The following is a 20,709-nucleotide window of genomic DNA, read 5'->3' as shown; positions in this document are numbered from 1 at the left end:
TGATATTAGTTTTATAACCCATAACCTGGCTGCTAATTATTATTACTTGATCACACACTTTCTCAATGTCAGTTCTGAAAAAAATTCAGAAATAGACACAGGAGTCAGATGAGAATGAATAGTTGTTTCATTCATGATAAACATAGATTGAAGAATACGGCTCTGGTCAGGGAAGTTCCTTAAACTGGCTTAATTTCCTGCCAAGTTAGAAGCTGCACATTTCTGAAACACTAGGTGTGGACACTCTGCCCCAGCAATCTGACACAGTGGCAAATAGAGGTTAGAGGGTAGTGTGCTTGCCTTACACCTAGCCAGTCATTACTAGTGTTTTTATTCCAGTCTCAAGAAGATAAATTTTGCAGAAAATCATTCATTAACCTAGGTTTTTAAACTATTAGTGAGTTTTTAACCATTCATAAAAGGAGACAAGGTACAATAATTACCAAACATGTACTCTTTGTCTGGTTTCCATAACCATCAGCATATTAAAACTACATTATCACCCTGTGATGTTTTATTTCTTGGATTTTGTGGATAAAATTGCTATATGTGGAGATATTTACAGAATTTCTTGCCAGCCCTTAGTGAATGCTCATGTTAATAGGCGTTTCCAGCTGGTGGAGAGAAGTAGTCCATCTCCCTCTCATTAGGTGGTTACTGAGGGGGTGGGGAGTGAGGGCACACCCAGATGGGAGAGGTGTGGTGGGGTTCTCTGCCAGGAGAGGTGCCTTCTGCCCCAGAGATGGCAGAGGAGATGTCATGGAGGGATGGCAGAGTGGGATCGAGGGCCTAACTGTCACTGAGGCCACCATCCGAGGCACCAGCCCCACCCTCATTAAAGTCCCACCCCATTGTTAATAAGAAAATAAAAATGCAACAACTAAGGGCTCCTCACGGGGAGGAGCAACTCTCCCAACCAAAAGGTTGTGGAGCCCTCCATGCAACGCCATTATACCCAGCATGTGCTGGTGGATATGAGCATCTGGTTTCAACAGATGTTAGAACCTCTGCCTACATGGCTTTTGCTTTTTGGGATATAGGGATCGAAAACATTGTTATGTAGTTATGAAATGAGTAGACTGGCTTCCCTGATGACTCACCCTTCCCACCAGCAGCAGTTCAAAAGTGCCTGTCACAGTCCAGGGAACTGCGTGCTTCTGGATTGGATGACAGCAGCCATCAGGGCAACTTGGCCTAATCAGGGTGATTTACCATACTTACCTACTAGACAGAAAATGTATGCAGAGCTCCAGCAGGTGTTTTGAGACTTAGGCATGAAAAACATCGTCTATTATATAGACCCCCAGTGCCCCAATGAGTTGTTCACCATAAGAATGAGACTTCTGGTGCTCCGTTCATTTCCACCATCTCTTTTTGGGTCCCTAGTGACTATTCTTTCCCCCAACATAGGGCAACCAAAAGTGAGGCTACTCATACGTTAGCAGATCTGGGGAGGTTGAAACAGTAAGAGCACAGTAGGAAGTACAGACTATGACTGAAAGGAGAGGTGCAAAGGGCCTCATGAAGGTCTCAAGGACCCAGATGTGGGATGATTTCATAAAGGTGGGGGTAGTAGAAGAATAACTTGATGGGAACCCCAATAAGATCTTGTTAAAACTGGCACCAATTAAAGGGAGAGAAGCAGTTCCAGCAGCTGCGATCCAGGACCTGGAAGCCTGATGCAAAACCCCATGTCAAGCTTGTGTCCCTGCAAGACTTCCTGGGGGACAGTACTCAGGCTATGCATGGGCCCGTACCCTCACAGGAGGACAACTGGACATTGCTGTTTGACTGAGCAGAGGTCAAGGCCCCCATCTTGGAGGATGTGGTGGGGACCAGAAGCCATATATAGAATTAGCGATTCACTGGTTCCCCGTGAATGTACAATGTGTCCTGGCTCTCATGGACACAGGAGCTGGATATTCTCTGATATATAGCAACCCTGAGCATTTTCCTGGGACCCTTGCTATGATAGATGGATATAGGGATATAGCAATTAGAGTGAAGAAAATCCAAATACTATCAAAGACATGGCATTTACCTCCAAAGGAGTATACTGTGTACATTTCTCCCATCTATGAAAATATTTAGGGGGTCAATATCATACATGGCCTGTGGTAACAGACCACTGCAGGTGAGTTCAGGCTGAGGTATGTGGAGTTTAGGCAGGTCTGAAGGGATCTGCTAAGCACCTACCTGTACCTCTGCCGGTACCTCGGTGGTTGACAAACACCAAGCAATACAATTGCCTGAGGGACAGAACAAAATTGGAGAAACTCTACAGGAGTTGGAGAAGGTGGGCCTCATAAACCCAATCATAGTTCTTTTAATTCTCCAGTGTGGCCAGTGAAAGAGCCAGACAGCTCCTGGTGTATGACCGTGGATCACAGGGAAATGAGTAAAGACAAACCTTCTTTTCATGCTGCTGTCCCCTCTATAGCAGCCATTATGGAAACACTCAGTCATGAACTATGGACCTATTATTATGTTCTGGACCTGCTAATGCTTTCTTCTCTATTGACATGGCACAGGAAAGTCAAGAACAGTTTGCCTTCACGTGGGAAAGTCGGCAGTGGACATTCACTGGATTTCCACAGGGATACCTCCACAGTCCCAACCAAAGTCCATGTGTCATGGACTTCTAACCTAGGACTTGACCACATGGCAGAAACCGCAAATAGTGTGGGTGTATCACTACACTGATGGTGTTATGTTCACGTGTGATTCTCTTGAAAATTTAGAAGGGACAGTTCCTAGAATGCTGCCACATCTACAGGAGAAAGGATGGGCTGTGAACAGCACCAAGGTTCAGGGACCTTGTTTGTCAGTAAAGTTCTTGGGGGTTCTCTGGTTGGGTAAAACTAAAGTTACGCACAAAGCAGTCATAGAAAAGGTTTTCAGGCTTTCCCCACACCTACCACTGTGGCACTATTACAAGAATTTTTGGGTATTTTGGGCTACTAGAGAGTGTTTATCCCACACTTGGCAAAAATTCTGAAGCCCTTATACCAGTTGCTATGAAAGAGCAACAGGTGCGACAAAATACAATATGTGTTGTAGACCACAGGTGGGGCTTGGTCTTGACTTTGGAGAAGGCAGCAGATCCTGGAAGGAGTGCCTTGTGTGCTCTAAGAGGGAGTTACACGGAGGCCCACAGCAACATGGGACAATAGTAAAGGGGCTGATACCCCTTCTCAGGTGGTAAATAGACTATATTGGGCCAATGTCCATATCAGGAGAGCTGTATCCCATGACTTGTGTGGACACAGCTACTGGACTGTTGATTGCTTTTCCTAGATGTGGTGCACATCAGCACATGACCAAAAGAGGCCTAGAGCATTTCTTTGCAGCCTATGGTCAGCCACAGGTGATTGAGAATGATCAAGGCACCCACTTCACTGGACATGTATTACAAGAATGGGTGTAGTAATTAGAAATAAAGTGAAAGTTTCATGTACCATATAACCCTTTGGGGGCACACACAATAGAGAGATACAAATGTTTGTTAAAATCTCTCCCAAGTTCAAATACCAATAGTGTACAGGACTGGTCCTGGACAGTGCTATGGCTTTTGAATGAGAAGCACCAAAAATGAGCCTTGAGCCCTATGGACGTGCTAACACAATTGCTGCCTTTTCTTTTCAATTGTATGTGCAAACCAAAGAGGAGTTATTGAAGCCAGGATATGGTCAACAGAGCAACATCCTACTGCCAATCCCAGCTGTGTTAAACCCTGGAGATTCTGTTGAGTGGATGTGTCCCTGGACATATTTTGACACATGGACCAGTGATGGCTGGCTCCTCTGGCACCTTGGAAAAATGCCCAGAAGCTGGCATCCTGTGCATTCCTGGAGTAACATCAGAGTGGTCCCCAAAGGTCATGGTAGTGTACCCAAAATGTCTAGGATGTAAGAGCATCTAAAGGGAAGTCATCTTTATCTTTATGGCCAGTGTATATACCTCCCATAGCCCTATATATCGATCCATCTGTAATTCCCACAGGGAGGGGTGTGAACATTTTGTACACTATACCAGGACAAGATCCTATTCCTGCCACTGTCCTATCACAGAACCAGTCATTTCTGCATGCACCCTACTTGATGGACAAGATTTGCCTATGCTGGTGTCATTAAAATATGTATCTTATTGCCCTTAAGGTTATATTCTTCTATAGTCCCTGTGGCCTGGACCCATCCCCTGGCTGCAGCTGCCTGTGATGATTGCTCCCAACTCCCTACCCTTTCAGTTACTGGCATTCCTGTGGCATGGGCGAGCTATGGACTTAATTTGCATAGGATTTTGAACCTAGCTAAATGCTCTGGCTTGAGGACAGCAATGATTTTATTGCTGTTTTTATTGTATGTTATTAGTCTTGTTACAATGCTCCAGTTTTCTCACACAGGGACCATTGTGGAAGATGGAGAGTATGCAGACTGGGATGCAGGATTTCTGGAGGGGTAATCTGTGAGTAAATTTGCAATATTTCCAGAATCTCTCACCTGGCCTTGGTGAATCTCCATACCAATAGGTGTTTCCAAGGGGTGGATAGAACTAATACATCTCCATATCAATAGGTGATTACATGGGGGAGCTAGAACTAATCTGGACTGGAGAGTTAGGGTGGGATCCCTTTTTGGAGTTAGGTCATGAGACACACATGTGAGCAAAAGTGGACAACTACTTGTAAGAAATAAATGAGTTTCTCTCACTTTTTTCTTCCTTTGACTGATTTCGGCTTCAATAGTTATTTGCACCAGGCTGGGAACATATTTCCCCATGGGAGTTACATGCGTGAATGTGTATGTGTATCTTTTTTGTTGTTGTTATGATTGAGAATTAGGTAGGAGTTTATTGTCTTGATATTTCTCAAGCTGTATTACACTAAATAATGCATTAAAAACTAACTTTTTTGTGATTATTATGTATTGAATGATAATGAATTTTTAATATGACATATAATCAATAATTTGGTTTCATAAAAAAATATAAAAATTCACTCTAACAGCTCTGGTTTAAGACAGATATAATACATGTGTTTCACATAGATATTATGAGTATTTCTTAGAAAAGACACTAATAATAGGACATTTATTGTACTTCCGTTTTGTCAGTGAAACATAACTTCAGGTGGCTTTTTATCAAAATTAGTTCTCAAAGCTAAACTTTATTTGTATCTTTTTGTGCTCTGTAGCTCAAAATTTCACTCTAATATGCAGTTTGTAGATGTATAGATCTTTCTGTTATTCATCACAAAAAATTATGAAATATTCTTCACAAAAGACTGTGGCTGTTATAAACCTACTGAGTATTTTTCCATACTGCTTACATTTAAAAAATAGCATTTCTGAGAATAATTGAATTAATTGTGAATCTTTTACTTAAAACCTACTTTGGATTTGAATCTAAATTTATGTGTCTTATAGACAGTATAGAGTTAGATAATTTTGACAATGCATTCTGTGATTCTACACATTTTCATTGAATAATTTATTCCATTTATATTAAATATATTACTGATAAGATAGTATTTATGTCCATCGTTTTGCTATTATGTTTGCATGTGCCTTTTGGTTCTTCTGTTCCTATTTTACTCCCTCTGTACATTAAATCAATATTTTTCTATCATTTCATTTTAATTCTCTTGTTTCTTTAACCAGAAGTTTTAATCATTTTCTTAAGGTGTGCTGGGAATTACAATAAACATCTTAACTTTTAACAACCTAGTTCTGAATAGCCGAATTAATTTCGATAGTAGGCAAAACTGTTCAAATGCTACAGTGTTCCATTTTCCTGTCTTGGTACTATTATTATCATAAAAATTATATCTTTATGCATTCTAAGTTCAGCAACACAATTTTACTATTGCTTTCTGCAATTGCCTTATATCAGAAAGCAAAAAAGTTACAAAAATTTTATAAAAAATACTGTACTGTCCTTTATATCTTCCTACGTATTTACTATTATTGGTGCTCTGAATTTGTGTGGATTGAAGTTATCATTAGTGTCCTTTCACTTCAACCTGAAGGTTTATCCTTAGTGTTTCTTGCGGGGCAGTTCCATTAGCTACACATTTTCTAGTTTTTTCTTTTTTTTTTAACCTGTGAACATTCTTTAAGGGTAGATTTGTTGGCAACACAATCTTCAGAGTAATTCATAGTGTACTTACAGTACTATGCCTTTTGCCAGTTTGGGAAATTATCAGCCATTATTTCGTCAAATAGTCTTTCAAATCCACACTCATTCCCCTCTCTTGGGAATCTGATTATGGGATATTAGCTGCTATTGTCCTAATGTTCTCTGAAATTCTCCTCATTTATTTCTCATTTTCTTTCTGTTTTTCCGATTGAGTAAAATGTGTTTGGAGGAGTTAATATGTCTACAGGAAAATTTTTCTCAACAAATTATTTTGTATGTAGGATAGAAAGGCAAGATAATATAAATATGAAAGAGTACATAGAAATTGTATGTATAATGAGATGATCTAACATATGTTTGATTGGATATCCATAAGGAAAACATACCTAGAACAAGGAATTAGAGATAATGACTGCTCTTTTCCACAACTGATGAAAGACATTCATTTGAAATTTTAAGAAACCAAATCAGTATTAAGTAGTATAAATAAAAAGAAATTCTTGAGTAAGCAAATCATAATAAAAGTGCTGAAACTTTAAGGATAAAATGAAGAATTTAAGGGCAGTCAGAAAGTAAGATAGATTAGATGCATATGGCAAATAATAATTCAACCCAACAGCAATTTTGTGATTCAACAGTATCCTAAAAGTATGGAGAGAATGACAGCTGTGAAATTAGACTTGTATATGAGCAAAATTATTTAAAAATTGGAGTTTAAAGGCATTTTAGGCAGAGAATTAGCTATAGAGTTACTTTTTCAAAAACATCAGAAAATGATGAAAATATAAACTGTAAATTGAAAGGCAATATGTGCAGCCAGAAATGATTAGCACTTGCAATATATAAAAAGTACTCTTGTGAAACCATAGGAATAAAGTGCCTACATAACACTGGCTTAACATCACAGTGCCTGGAATACCTGATGAATTCCAACCTCTTTACTTTAGGAAAGCATCATTAACCTCACTCTGAAGGAAGTAATTTCAGAGAACTTTGAATATATATCACCCTTCACAGAGAAAACAACTGGAAGAAATGGGAAATATGAAAGCCATGTGCTTGACATTAGTTAGAAGAGAACAAGATGGGGAAGAATTATCAGCCAGTATACAAGGAATAGGGACCCAGGGAAATAAACTTGGTCTTTGGGCTTCATTTTCCCTGAGGAAATTGCTGATTCAGAAGTGACAACTGAGAAACTGAGGGAAACTGTGTTTCTGACTGATTCCTGGGTCCAGGGAAACAGAGGTAGGACACATCAGAAATTTGGTGAACACCTCTAGTTTTGGGCTGAGAAACTATTGTAGGTAGCCCCTCATTGGCCCTACTGAGTTTAGCTTCAAGTCCTCTGAGTATATTCATTTGGACTGAGATGTTCCTGGATTACTAAAGGATTCAGGGGACTGGCAACATCAAATTTGAATATCTCTGGAGGAAATATATTATCACCTTAAGCCACATTTTTTTTTCAACTGCACATCAAATGAATATAATGGCATAAATTCAGTGGTGGTGTATTGGTGTAAACTCAGACTATTCCATATCTACAGAGAGAGTTTATAAAAACAATATAGGTATAAATATCTATGTAAATATCTATGTGTATGTGTGCATATATGTTTGTGTGTGTATATTTGGGTGTATGTCTGTGTGAAAGAGAGTGTAAATCTGTCTGATATGGAGGCCTGAGAATGTTGATTCCTTGTAACAGTTACTGGCTGTAGCACCCATAGTGCCAGGATCTTGGTTTGAAAATAATGTTCTTCACTGTACAAAACAAGGACCCCTTGAAGAAATGGTTTAGACCAGGGGTTGATGTAGGAAAGGTACAGAGCCTGGAACACTTTCTGGTGCCAGACTATAAGGAAGCCCTCAAAAATTCATGGGGGCATGTCCGAAGGATGAGGGAATGATCTTGAAGGGCCTTACATAAATAATGACACTAATTAATAAAATTGGAAACCATAAATCCATGATTATATAAATAAATTAATCTATAAACTGGGAGTTTTCCAAAGATTGACATATTTGAATACTACTTAAAATATCTACACATAATGTTTATTAATTTCAAAGAGAAAAAAGTAGCTTTATGATGGACAATTCTCTAAATGGGCATATTAATCAAGAAACAAAAGACAGCATCATCAGTCATGAGATAAAAATGAAATAGTGTGAAGCCTGCTAAGAGTCAACGTACAGGCAGCCCAACATTTCTGTGATATTCCTGCCAAAGGTTAATAAATCGAGCAGAATCATGCAGCAAATTCAGACAAAAATGGAAAGGTATAATAATTACCAGAAAATAGTTTCTAACCAACATTCTTGAAAGTTAAGAAAAGACTAAGGACTATTTCAATTTAAAGGAGACTAAAATATTAGGACAATGATATGAAACATGTAACTCTAAACTGTGTTATTTCACTGTAAAGGAAAATTTTTAGACAATTGGTGAAACTTGAATAGAATTGGAGAATTTTCTGTTAATATTGTATCAGTATAACTGTCCTGACAATGTTGTTTGTATTGGGCTTTTGGAGTAGAATTTAAATTTTTTGCCATAAATATGCATTATTACATTGAGTAGTAGATGGAGCACAAATTCAGGAGAAAATCCTCACTGTGTACTTGTTCACTTTTATTTATATTTTTATTGTTTCAAAATTAAATAGGAAAGTATTTAATTATCCCCCCCATTTTGGGGTGGCAAAATAAAATTAATGGGGTTCTAACTTACTGATTAATGGAAATGAGAGAGATGCTAATTTGGAGTAAACTCTCTTACTTGGAGAATTTCTCATGTTGTTCTAGGGAGGTGGAATATCTGAAATTCTTGTTGGCAATAAGTATAGAATTTAAATCACTTCTAGTTTTCTTTGGGGAGACTATCCCCTCAGTTTTGTCAAGCAATTCACAGAGGTTTTTATTTCATTCTTTCTTTGTTTTCTTTTCTCTTTTTTTTTAGTGTAATTGGTGTATCTTGACACCAGCCTCCAGTGGGCATTTTCTTTCCTTTTTATTTCAGTTAATTCCCTTGTGTCTCTTAAGAACAAAATGACAAAATCTTGGCTTTTGTTAGTATACACTGAGAAGCAATAATTCTTTGTAGCAAAATTTGGATTCCTTTCAGGTGACAAATTTCCCAAAATGTCTTTTCTCTTAGATCATCAAATTTTTATGGTGGTGTTTTTTTACTTATTTAGATATATATAAGAAAAAATATGAAACAGGATTCTAAGTTGTCTGTGATCTTCTGATTTAAGGAGCATAAAGGAAAGAGGAAGATGTTAGCAGATATATACAGTTTCTAGATTGTGTATCTGTTTTGGAATCCTTTATCAGAAGAAGCATTGGTATTAAACTTCCTCTTGAAATAATTTATTATTTTGTAATATTACAAGAGATTTTTGACTCTTGTTCTACCATGTTCCCACAAAGTGAAAATTTTACCAATATGTCCTGGATATGGTAAGTCACTTATAATTTGGAATAAATATCTAGACATAAATGAAAGCAATTCTGTAGTACAAGTCAGGTCATATCCATTGGCTTTGGAATTGGCATGTTTTTGTATTTTTATGTAGATGCAATAGTCAGGACTTCCTGATTAAATGCAGATGACTGATGTATTTGAAACCAAAGAAAAATTACAATAAAATGAGGTGAGATAAACGAACAAGGGAGAAGTACTACACTGGGACAAAATAATTAATTGTATATATTAGATTATTTCATCATAGAGAAAATATGAAACTGTCATCATTTCTGTGTTTTAATGAGCTAAGGATTTGTGCATTAACTTTACAAATTGACACTGGTATAACTATCTAATGCCATAAGAATATTTTCAATAATTTATGAAATATACATAGAAAATACATTTTAATCCATAATTTATGTTCTCTCTCTATAGAACATTAAATCAGAATTGAGCTCATTTGGAAATTATCAGCTAATATTTTAATTGTCTTTCAAGTTCAACTAGTGAGAAAAGGAATAATTTAGTAGTGTTGGAAAGATAATGGTGCTAAATGAAACATTTAGAAGCTGCTGTTACAATTTTTGGTCTCTGTCTTGTCAAATCAATCTTTTAAACATGTTTACATTTCTCAGTGTTTTGTTCTAAGTGTGCAGATTATTAAAAGTCTTGTTATTTCCTTTTTTGGAGTTGTTTTCCTATGTCTGCTTATTAAGATTCAAATCTGAAATGAAGAATCAGTCAAGAGAGATAGAATTCATTCTCCTGGGACTGACTGATAACCCACAACTGCAAATCGTAATTTTTATATTTCTCTTTCTAAACTATACATTGAGTGTGATGGGGAACTTATCCATCATCCTTCTTACCTTGCTGGATCCCCACCTCAAAACTCCTATGTATTTTTTCCTCTGAAATTTCTCCTTCCTGGAAGTTTCATTGACAACAGTATGTATTCCCAGATTCCTGATAACCATCGTGACTAAAAAAAAAAAAAACCATTTCCTACAATAGTTGTGCATCTCAGTTATTCTTTTACCTCTTATTAGGAGTTACAGAATTTTACCTCCTGGCTGCCATGTCTTTTGACCGTTATGTAGCAATCTGCAGACCCCTGCATTATCTGATTATTATCAGCAGCAAAGTGTGCTACCAACTTGTACTCAGCTCATGGACAGCTGGCTTTCTGATTACCTTCCCACCATTAGTCTTGGGACTGAAACTGGACTTCTGCGCTTCCAAAGTCATTGATCATTTCATATGTGACACTTCCCCTGTGCTGCAGATTTCTTGCACAGACATTCATTTTCTAGAATTGATTTCATTTGTTTCAGCAGCTGCAACTCTTGTGGTCACATTTCTGTTAGTGATTCTTTCCTACACATGTATTATCAGGACGATTCTAGACATCGCCTCAGCTCAAAACAGAGCAAAAGCTTTTTCTACATGTTCTTCTCATATGATTGTAGTCTCCCTTACTTACGGTAGCTGTATCTTTATTTACATGAAGCAATCAGCAAAGGAAAGGGTGACTGTATCTAAAAGTGTAGCTGTTATCTATACCTCCGTTGCCCCTTTATTAAGCCCTTTTATTTACACTATAAGGAACCAGCAAGTGAAACAAGCCTTCAAGGATGCACTCCAAAAGATTTTCTGTTGTTTTTTTTTTCAAGAAATGAAGAGAAAATTTAATTTCAAAATCTTGGAAAAAAAGATAAATCAAATTTTTTACTCATTTTTTAAGTTCACTTAATCTATTTTTCAATGTTAATGTTGTAATATTCTAGTCCGACCTTTCAGCACAATGAACCACTTCTGTTCTTTTCTGTATAATTAGCATTCCTTTCTGGGCTATTCAAAGAGTTATCAACACAATGCTTAATTTTATTTACTCGGCAAGAAATGGTACTGAGTTACTCAAATAAAATAACTATTTTAGTTGTATAGTACTTACAAGAAAATTTTATAGAACTCAGTATGACAACAAGCACAGGATTGTCATTAGGAGAAAATAAGGGTACATGTGGAGGATCACTATTCACCACTTTGTTGCTCTTTTGAGGGTCTCATCTCAACCCTGAATTCCTTCTACTCTCTTGATTTAACAGGTTGCAAGGGTAAACCTGCTTGTCTCCTTTGTGCTAGCAGCTCACTTGATTTTTTGAAGTTTTCACCCATAAGAGTCGCTGTAGAATAGTATAGTCTTACATTCTCACATTGCTAACCTCTCAGGAATGAGCATATTTGGTTTAAAGTTATACTATCAAATGTATATGGGGCCACAAAATATGATAATCATGGGAAACTACAAATTTGTAAATTATTACAGGATGGGTCCTACATCAGCCAGGATTCAGTTCAAAGTAGAATTTCTATAAGTAGTCTGGAAATAAAAGGGATAATGGAACAATTATAGCTTTTAAAAATAATGGAAGAGACGGGGGAGCAAAAGTTTAAACATCAGATAGAATGAACACTGAGGAAACTAACACCCAAGATCTCATGCTGATGTTCTGCAGAGAATGGTTCAAAAAAGCTTTGTGGGAAATCGGAATGAGCTTCAGGGATTTCTGAGATGTGACCGCCAGCAGTCTTGGCAGCAAAGCAGGGAGCGCTCACACACTACTGATAAGCCGCTGTGGATCTCGTCTCTGCTCACCAGTGACTACAAGCAGCTGGGACAATATTTGCCTCTGCATCTCCTTCAGCTTCCAAAGTTTGCACCAGTTCTTCTCATTGACAAACTGTGAATTTGGACCATAGAAGGAAGGGGATCCTAGGAAATGGCATCCCAACAGATCCACTGCACCTAGAGAATAACTAAGAAAGTTTAATGTGGTATTGAGTTGGCAACAGAAAACTCAATGCAGTTTGTTGAAAATAACATTGAAAATAACCAAAGATGTGGTCTCAGAAATTGCAAATCACTGTTTCTATCATTGGCTCTGCACAGACTAATGCCACTATTGGGGGCAGGATAGGAGAGTATTTGCCATTTTTTGTAAAGACAAGCTAATCAATCTGAGTTCTTACTAGTGGCTGATAATAACTAAGGTCATTATCAATGATTAAAACACTGATAGTAAAATTGAAATCATAGAAAGAACACGTTGCTGTCTCTTTGTATTATAATGAATTTCAGAATTTAATAGTCATGAATTTAGGAATATCATTGTACATAATTTCATCATGAATATAACTCTGCTTTGATCTGCGTTTTGTGAGCAGCATATATCCTATAGTCCCAGCAAAGTGTTTGATTATAATAAAAAGAACTTCAGAATATTAATCAATTCTTCCTGAATCTAGGGATGATGAAAAGTCACTATCAATAATATTCAGTATCCATATATAGAGTAAGAAGATTTACCTACCTTGTTCTCTTTTTGCATATATTATTGATTGTTTTATTTAATCATTAAAGGCTCTCCAAGATTTTGAGGTTTCTGAAGGTAAAAACACTTTATTGTTGTTTTTCTCCCTCTATCTTCATATTTAGTTTCCTGTCATCACTCAATATTTCTCAAGGGCACATGAAACATTCATTAAAATAGAACAAATTATCAACCATAGAACAAAGTGAAATGATTTAAAGACTAGAAATCATTTAATATGTATTCTCAGGCCATAATGGAATTAAACTAAAATTAAACTAAAATTAAACCCAAATATTTGGAAATTAAACAATCCAATTCTAAACTACTCATGAAAAAACTAAATTCTTAAGAGGATATTAAAAATATATCAAACTAAATGAAAATACAAATACTGCATGTAAAAATTGGAGAGATATAGCTAAATCAGTCGTCGAAGAAAAATTTACAGAATTAAGTACAAATTTGGGGGACAATTAAAATTATACCATATATACCTATGTATATGTGTTTGGATGTCTGTATGTATACACACAAAAAAATGCATATGATTGAATTAAAAGCACTATTTCCACCTTAGAAAATTTAAGAAAGTACTACAAAGTAAACATGAAACTAGCAGAAAGATATTTAAATAATAAATATTTAGAATTCAATGGAATTGTAAAAAGGGGAACTATAGAGAAAAATCAATGAATCCAAAAACTTTCTAAAAAAAGATTAAATTGATAAACATCCAGCAAGGCTAACACAGGATAAAAAAGAGAAATGATACAAACTACTAGTATCAAGAATGAAGGAAAAGACATAACTATGACCCCAAACACATACAAAAGAAAAGGGAAAAGTAGAAACAACACTATGCTGATAAATTCAATAACTTAAGTGAAACAGACCAATTCTTAAAAGATACAAACTGCCAAAATTTACTGAAGAAAGCATGAATATACTGATATCTGTTAAGGAATCTGAATGTGCAGATAAAAACTTCCCCAAAATAAAACTCTAGATTCAGATGACTCCCCTGGTGAATTTTATCAAACTTTCAAGGAATAAATTATACCAAATCTACACAGGAATTCCAGAAATTAGAAGAGTAGTAAATTACCAACATTTTTTATGGGATTAGAATTACCCTACTTTGACACTACAATGATAAATTATAAGAAAGGAAAACTACAGCCCAATATGTCCCTTGAACATATATGCAAAAATACTTAACAAATTTGATTAGTAATTCAAATACAGTAATATACGAAAAGGATAATACATTATAATCAAGTTTCGTGTTGTGTTTCTCTTCTCAGCACTAAATACATAAATATGAATTAACTAAAGCCCAGTGCTTTAACATAAGGTAGCTTTTCAGTAGAAACAGGCAAATGTACAAATAATTAATAGTAAGGTAAGAAGGACAACGTTTAGGAAAGCAGAGAAAGAGCAACTAATGCTGCCTTTAAAACCAGGGAAGATTTCAAAGCTTGCATGACATTTAGATAGAACCTTTAAGAAAATTGTGTGTGTGTGTGTGTGTGTGTGTGTGTGTGTGTGTGTGTGTGTGTATGAAAATGCCTAGCAATTAGAAGAAATGGTGAACAATTTCATGAGGTCAGAGCAAAGGTTGCTCCTATGTTCTAGAAAACATGCCTTGCACTTAGTTAATTCTTTCAGAGTAATGAAAAGGAGAAATAACTGTCCAAAACAACTATCTACAATAATGGAAATACTCTGTAACACTATTGGACATAAATACTCTGTCCAATACATTAGCCAGAGGTCACAATTGAGTATTGAGTACTTGAATGTAATTACTGTAACTGAGAAATTGAATTTGTATTTTATTTCATTAATTTCTACTTAAATTTAAATAACCACATGTGTAACTTATACTGTGAAACTTACAATCTAGGAAGATGACCCGTGGTTAATGATTATAATAATTATAAGTATAATTACTACTGCAAAGATGTAACAAAGGCATTATGGAAAGATAAGGGGGTTTGAGAAAATCAAAGAATGATGAAGACTGCCATAAAGAGATAAACTTAAAGTGGCACTGATGAATGAGCAGAAGTGAACTAAGGTGCTGAAGAAACAACTTCCAGAAATCAAAAGAATATACATGAGTATAAATGTCATAAAAAAGAGAAAGTGTCAGATTATTACAGTAAACAAACAAAACCACAGGTATCCTGGAATGGAAAAAATGAGGGTGGATGTTATGAAGTGAGTCTGAAGCGGTAGTTGAGGAACAAATCTTACAGGGCCTTGGCCCTGTTAAAATAAGATGCTTTATGTTGAGGGTACTAAGAAACCTTTTTTTTTTTTCTGAAAAATGAGAAGTATGAGTTTCTCAGACCAAGGTTATATTTTAACAGTTTCAGTTCCATCCCCAGCTGAGAAATTATATGCAAATCTTGTTCATGAGAACTCTGTGCTGGAAACATTACTAACAGGGAATAACATGACATGAGGCTCCTAGTAACTCACCACCCAAACTCTCATATTGCCTCTAGCCTAATGACATTAGGGCAGTTGATTATCCATTAAGAAAATAAAAAATAGATTCCTATCTCACATAAGAATAAATGCTATATGCATTCAAGAAATAAATGTGAAAAGCAAAACCATAGTAGTATTAAAAAGATGAATATTTATGTGATTTTAAAGTATGTGTGGAAGAAAGTCATCAGAAGAATAGGTCATCGAGAATTTATGATAGACTGTACAATCTTTTTGAATGAAAAGACACCATAAAATGGCAAAAAATAAGAGTAGACTGAAAACATGTTTGCAACAAATAAGACACATTGAGGTTTATATCCATAACACATTAATATTCCCCTACCAATAAATAAGAAGACATAAACCCAATGAAAAGTTAACCTAAGTTATAAGTAGGAAATTCATAGATAAGAAATACAAATATTAAAAATGTTCAATATATCTATTCAAAGGATATACAACATTTACATACTAAGTCCTTACTGTATCTTAACTACTTCACTAAGCACTTTTATATATTATCCAATTGAACCTTTACAATACTGTATGAATTAAGACTATTAGGCTTCTCACTTTATGAACAGAAAAACTAATGCTCAGAAAGGTTAAATAAATTTTGTAAGTTTACAGAAATATTGGATTTCTCAAAATCTTGGCACTGTTATCTGGTCTTTATGGTCCTCTCTGATCATTAAGTGCACTGTGGCTTCATTGCTGTCTTTCTGTAAAATATGTAAATAATTTATATTATCCATCTTCAGTTAAGATGTGATTAAAAGGCTCAATCTTGTCCAGAGAAGGGAAATTTTCAGGTATCTGTCAAAATTTATTACTTACATGCAGTACCTGCACATATGCAAATAAATGCACAAAAATGGACTTAGCATTGTAATTAGGATGTGAAATAAATAGCAACCTAATTCCCTAAATCTTGAACAATGAGAGTATTACATTATATACAAGTCTCCTCCGATAGTCTATGCAGTTTTTATAAAAGGATGAATTCCATCTAGATAATTCGACAAGGAATAATATCCATTACATTTGTTAACTGAAAAAAAAGAATTTCAGATACTTTTTAATAGGAAAAAATCTTTGCTATATGAAGCAAAACTATCTCACTAAGTATGTGAATGTGACTGTTTTTAAGTGAATATATAACAAAAATATACTGTATTTGTTAAATACTAGTTAATTGAAGGTTTGAGGGCAAATGGAGGACCAAGTCATGCCATATGTCACTCTTTGCTATTAATTTGATACTTGATTCTTTAGCACTTGCTCCTCATAACATTAAGCGTATATTACTCTTAAAATTCAAAAATGAAAAATGAAAGTGTCAAGTAGTCTTCTGATTTTTAAAGATGTTAAAATACTTTTTCATTCATGCTGCTTTGTGCTGGTGGAGATGTATGAATGAATAAAGCATGGATACTACCCTCAGTGAAGTGCCCGCTGCGGTGCAGCTGAGCCCTGTGTTTAACCAGCCCTGAAGCAATTTACCTTCTGAGTGTAGCCCAAGTGCCATGTGCATATTAGGAAAGTTAAGTACAGCTGAAGGGGAACCGGGTTGATTGAAAAAGCTGGTTGGTACACGTTAGCTTTTATCTCACTATATGCTTAGTTCTCCGGAAAGGGAAGGTTCTGACATCACTACCTCTTTGGAGCGTGGCTCTCCTTTAACCCTTCCTTCCTCACTTTGTCCCTCCAGGACCCAAGACAACACGGTGACCAGAGAAGGTGAAATTGTCTTTGGATGCTATTCCATCTTCGTCCCATCCAGGGAGCTTGGAAATGCTTTACCTTCCAGTCATTAAACAGTGTTCTCTGGAAATTTATTTAAAGAACTCTTATGATTACAATAGTAATTTATTGAAGTCCATATCAGAACAGTGTTTTTGTTTATATAAAAAGATAAAAGAGGCAAAGAGAAATTTCTTTACTTACAGACCAGGCTATAGAAAATCTGAGTGCAACCAAGCCTGTATTTTCTCTGTGTGAGAGGCTCTGTGTAAGAGACAGAGTCAAGGTTGAAATAATGATAAAATGTCTCCTGAAGTATATTATGAATCCATTTCAACTCATACATAAAATGAATTAAGAAAAATCTTGGGTTATATTTCTGACAGGAATCGTTAGATGCATCAGAAAGTATGTTCCCTGTTTGTCAATAATGTGGTTTTATCTTTTTGATATTTCTGACAGGAATCGTTAGATGCATCAGAAAGTATGTTCCCTGTTTGTCAATAATGTGGTTTTATCTTTTTGTGGTTTTTATCCAAAGTTTATTTATTGGAATATAAGGATCCCCAAATTATTGTTGTAACATATTTACTATTTACTAATTTTAGTACTTTAATGATTCAGTCAATAACAGTCTCTTGCTTTTGATCTTCCAATTTTGCTGATGTGTAATGACAAAAACATTTATTCCTAAAGGAAGAAAATGCTGCTTATAAGGAAAAAAATAAAAGAAGAAAGGGCACAATATAAGCTTTGAAATTTATCACCCACTAACTCAACCAGTTCAGGCCATAGAAAGAAAACATGCAATAAATACTACTGAGAACTTTTGTCCCAGATAAAATGCTGGATGCTAAGAATAAAGAGACCAAGACAGATAAAAGTCATATAGATTGCATTTTAGCAATTTGTAGTTTCTATGAAGGAACTCATAGAATTCTGCATAGTATGAGTTCCTTCTTGTCCTCGGACAAGTTTAAGACTAAAAAGACTGACTATAGTAAAATACAGAAATATAAAGTTGTTACTTTAAGGAACAAAAATATCATATAAACAGATCAGCATGTTTTAGAGCTATATTATTAACATAGCTTTATTTATATGAGTATTAATTTTCTTTCCCATAAATTAATAACTTTATACTTGCTCACAACCAAAGCAGTACTAGTGCTATATTTCTGATGGCAAATGCATTTATATCTGTTAGTCATATTTAAAATATATATATTAAGAATCAAAATAATCATACTTATTACCAAGGTTAGGAATTGTGGTCAGTTTCCACCAAAGCCTTATAAAATAATAGTTTGTAAGTGGTTGTGAGAAAAATGGATATTTCTGACCAGGATTCCTGCCTGGACTTAACAGCACCTATTTTCCATACATATGTGACCTTTTCCACATCTATAGGACATTTACTGGGGGTAGAGTGGCTGATCAGTCACAGGACTGCCAACCCAGGGTAGGGTAGAGAGGAAACACCCATTCTCTCCTCTCTTCCATTCCTGGTATAAAAGTGGTCAGGCACCCGCAAATCACCAAGGACCCACTCACTGAGGTCCTCATGGGGCAAAGGGCAAGGGGAGGAGACAGTGCCATGTGAGAGGAAGTTCCTAGTGGTGAGGGACAGAGGGCCTGGCAGCCAGGGTTTGGAGCTGTGAGAACAAGGAGGGAGCCAAGAGGGGCACTGCTGGGAGGACGGAGAGTCAGGGAGCCCTGGTGCTCCTGGGGAATTAAGCCCCAGTGTGGGAGAAGAGAGCTTGGAGAGCAGGGATCCAGAAGACACTGGGACCTGCTGAAGCTCATGCTGGGGAGCAGGACCTGTAGGGGTCTGGGGGGTGCACTGGAGCCAGCTGCGTGTACCTAGTGGCCTGCAACAGCCCTGAGAATAAGTGTAGTAACTCCCCTTATCCCCAGGGTTTTGTCCTTGCCTTTTCTTTGCTCTTATTGAATTCACAGAGAACTTGCCCCAGACAGGGAACCCCTCCTTTTGGAGCTACAGTGGTATCAGAATTAAAACTCAAAACTAGATATTTCAGTCCTAAAAGTGCACAGTCTCAGAAACTGGAAAAGTGTCTCAATATCTAAACTACAAATATAATTTAATAAATATTGTTGTAGAAACATACAATTAAAACATGTATTACACATATAGAAACTCTTGGTTACATGTAGAGGTTTCACATAAAGTCACTGATGAAGGGACTTTTACCAGAGATCTGTGAATACATGTTTCCTTTTCAATATGAGTCAGGTAAAACTTCTGTTTCAATAAGAGGGAATGGATATTGCAAAACAGCTTACAGGAAAAAGGTCCATTGCTTCATTTTATTAGCATTATCAATATCAATGTTTAAATAGCCAATTCCTTTACTATTCAGTTATTCTTTGTTTTTGTTTTGTTTTACACCAATAGATCTTGCTTAAAAAAAATAAACATCAGTAGGAGAAACCACACAATTATTGAGTTTATACCCTTGGGCGTATCAGACATCCCAGACCTCCCGGTTGTAACTTTTATTGTTTTATTTATGACTTACATTTTCAATTCAATGTCACTGCAAACCTAACCGTCATCCTCCTCATCTTCACAGGCTTCCTCTACAGACTACTCTGTATTACTCTCTCTGGAATTTTTCCTTGGAATTTACACTCACCACTATTTCTATCCCCAGATTTTTTGGGGCTATCATTACATGATCAACACCATTTCCTACAAAAAGTGTTCAGATCAATTATTTTTCTTCATCCTCACAGGTGTGTCTGAATTTTTTCTTCTAACTGCTGTGTCTCTTGATCATTATGTTGCCATCTGCCAGCCTTGTCCTTATAACACCATCATGAGCAAGAAAACCTGCACCCTGCTTGTCTTAGGCTCGTCGCTAGGAGGATTTCTTACCATTTCCCAACACTCGTGCTTACCCTACAGTTAGATTTCTGTGCTTCCAATGGAACTGATCACTTCTCTTGTGACTATTTCTCCATTTTACAATTTTCAGGCTCAAATGCATGGCTGTTAGAAAGAATTGGCTTTTACTTTGCTTTTGTTACTCTGCCCCTCAGGTTGGCATTGGTAAGTGTGTCCTACATGTGCATCACTAGGGCCATTCTGAGACTCCCATCTGCTAGTCAGTGAAAAATGCGTTCTCCACATGCTCCTCTCACAGGTTATCATTTCCATCTCTTATGGAAGCTGTGTATTCATGGATGTCAAGTCTTCAGCAAAAGAAAGAGCATCATTGAACATTGGAGTAGCTATTCTCAGCACTTCAATTTCCCCATGTTGGACCCTTTTACTTAAACCCCAAGAAATCAGCAAGTAAAATAAACTTTCAAACACTTGGCTTGTAAAGTAGTGTTTTCTAGAAACAAATGAAAGTATATATTCATGAATGAATATCAATCACTGTGAAGATTCAATAAAGGAAAAATGAAATTTTACATTCTACAGTATCTTCCTATACCCATTTCACA

At 36.1% G+C, this 20,709-nt stretch overlaps 2 pseudogenes; both read left to right on the top strand.

Annotated features, from left to right (window-relative positions):
* Positions 1–10,342: 10,342 nt before the first annotated feature.
* LOC108389353 (olfactory receptor 6C6-like) lies at positions 10,343–11,810 on the top strand (annotated as a pseudogene).
* A 325-nt stretch (positions 11,811–12,135) lies between these two features.
* Positions 12,136–20,611, top strand: LOC140843867 (olfactory receptor 6C3-like; annotated as a pseudogene).
* Positions 20,612–20,709: the final 98 nt, after the last annotated feature.

This window comes from Manis javanica, chromosome 10 (assembly GCF_040802235.1).
Source record: "Manis javanica isolate MJ-LG chromosome 10, MJ_LKY, whole genome shotgun sequence".
NCBI classification, from domain to species: Eukaryota; Metazoa; Chordata; class Mammalia; order Pholidota; family Manidae; genus Manis; species Manis javanica.
This window is presented reverse-complemented; position numbering and strand designations above follow the sequence as displayed.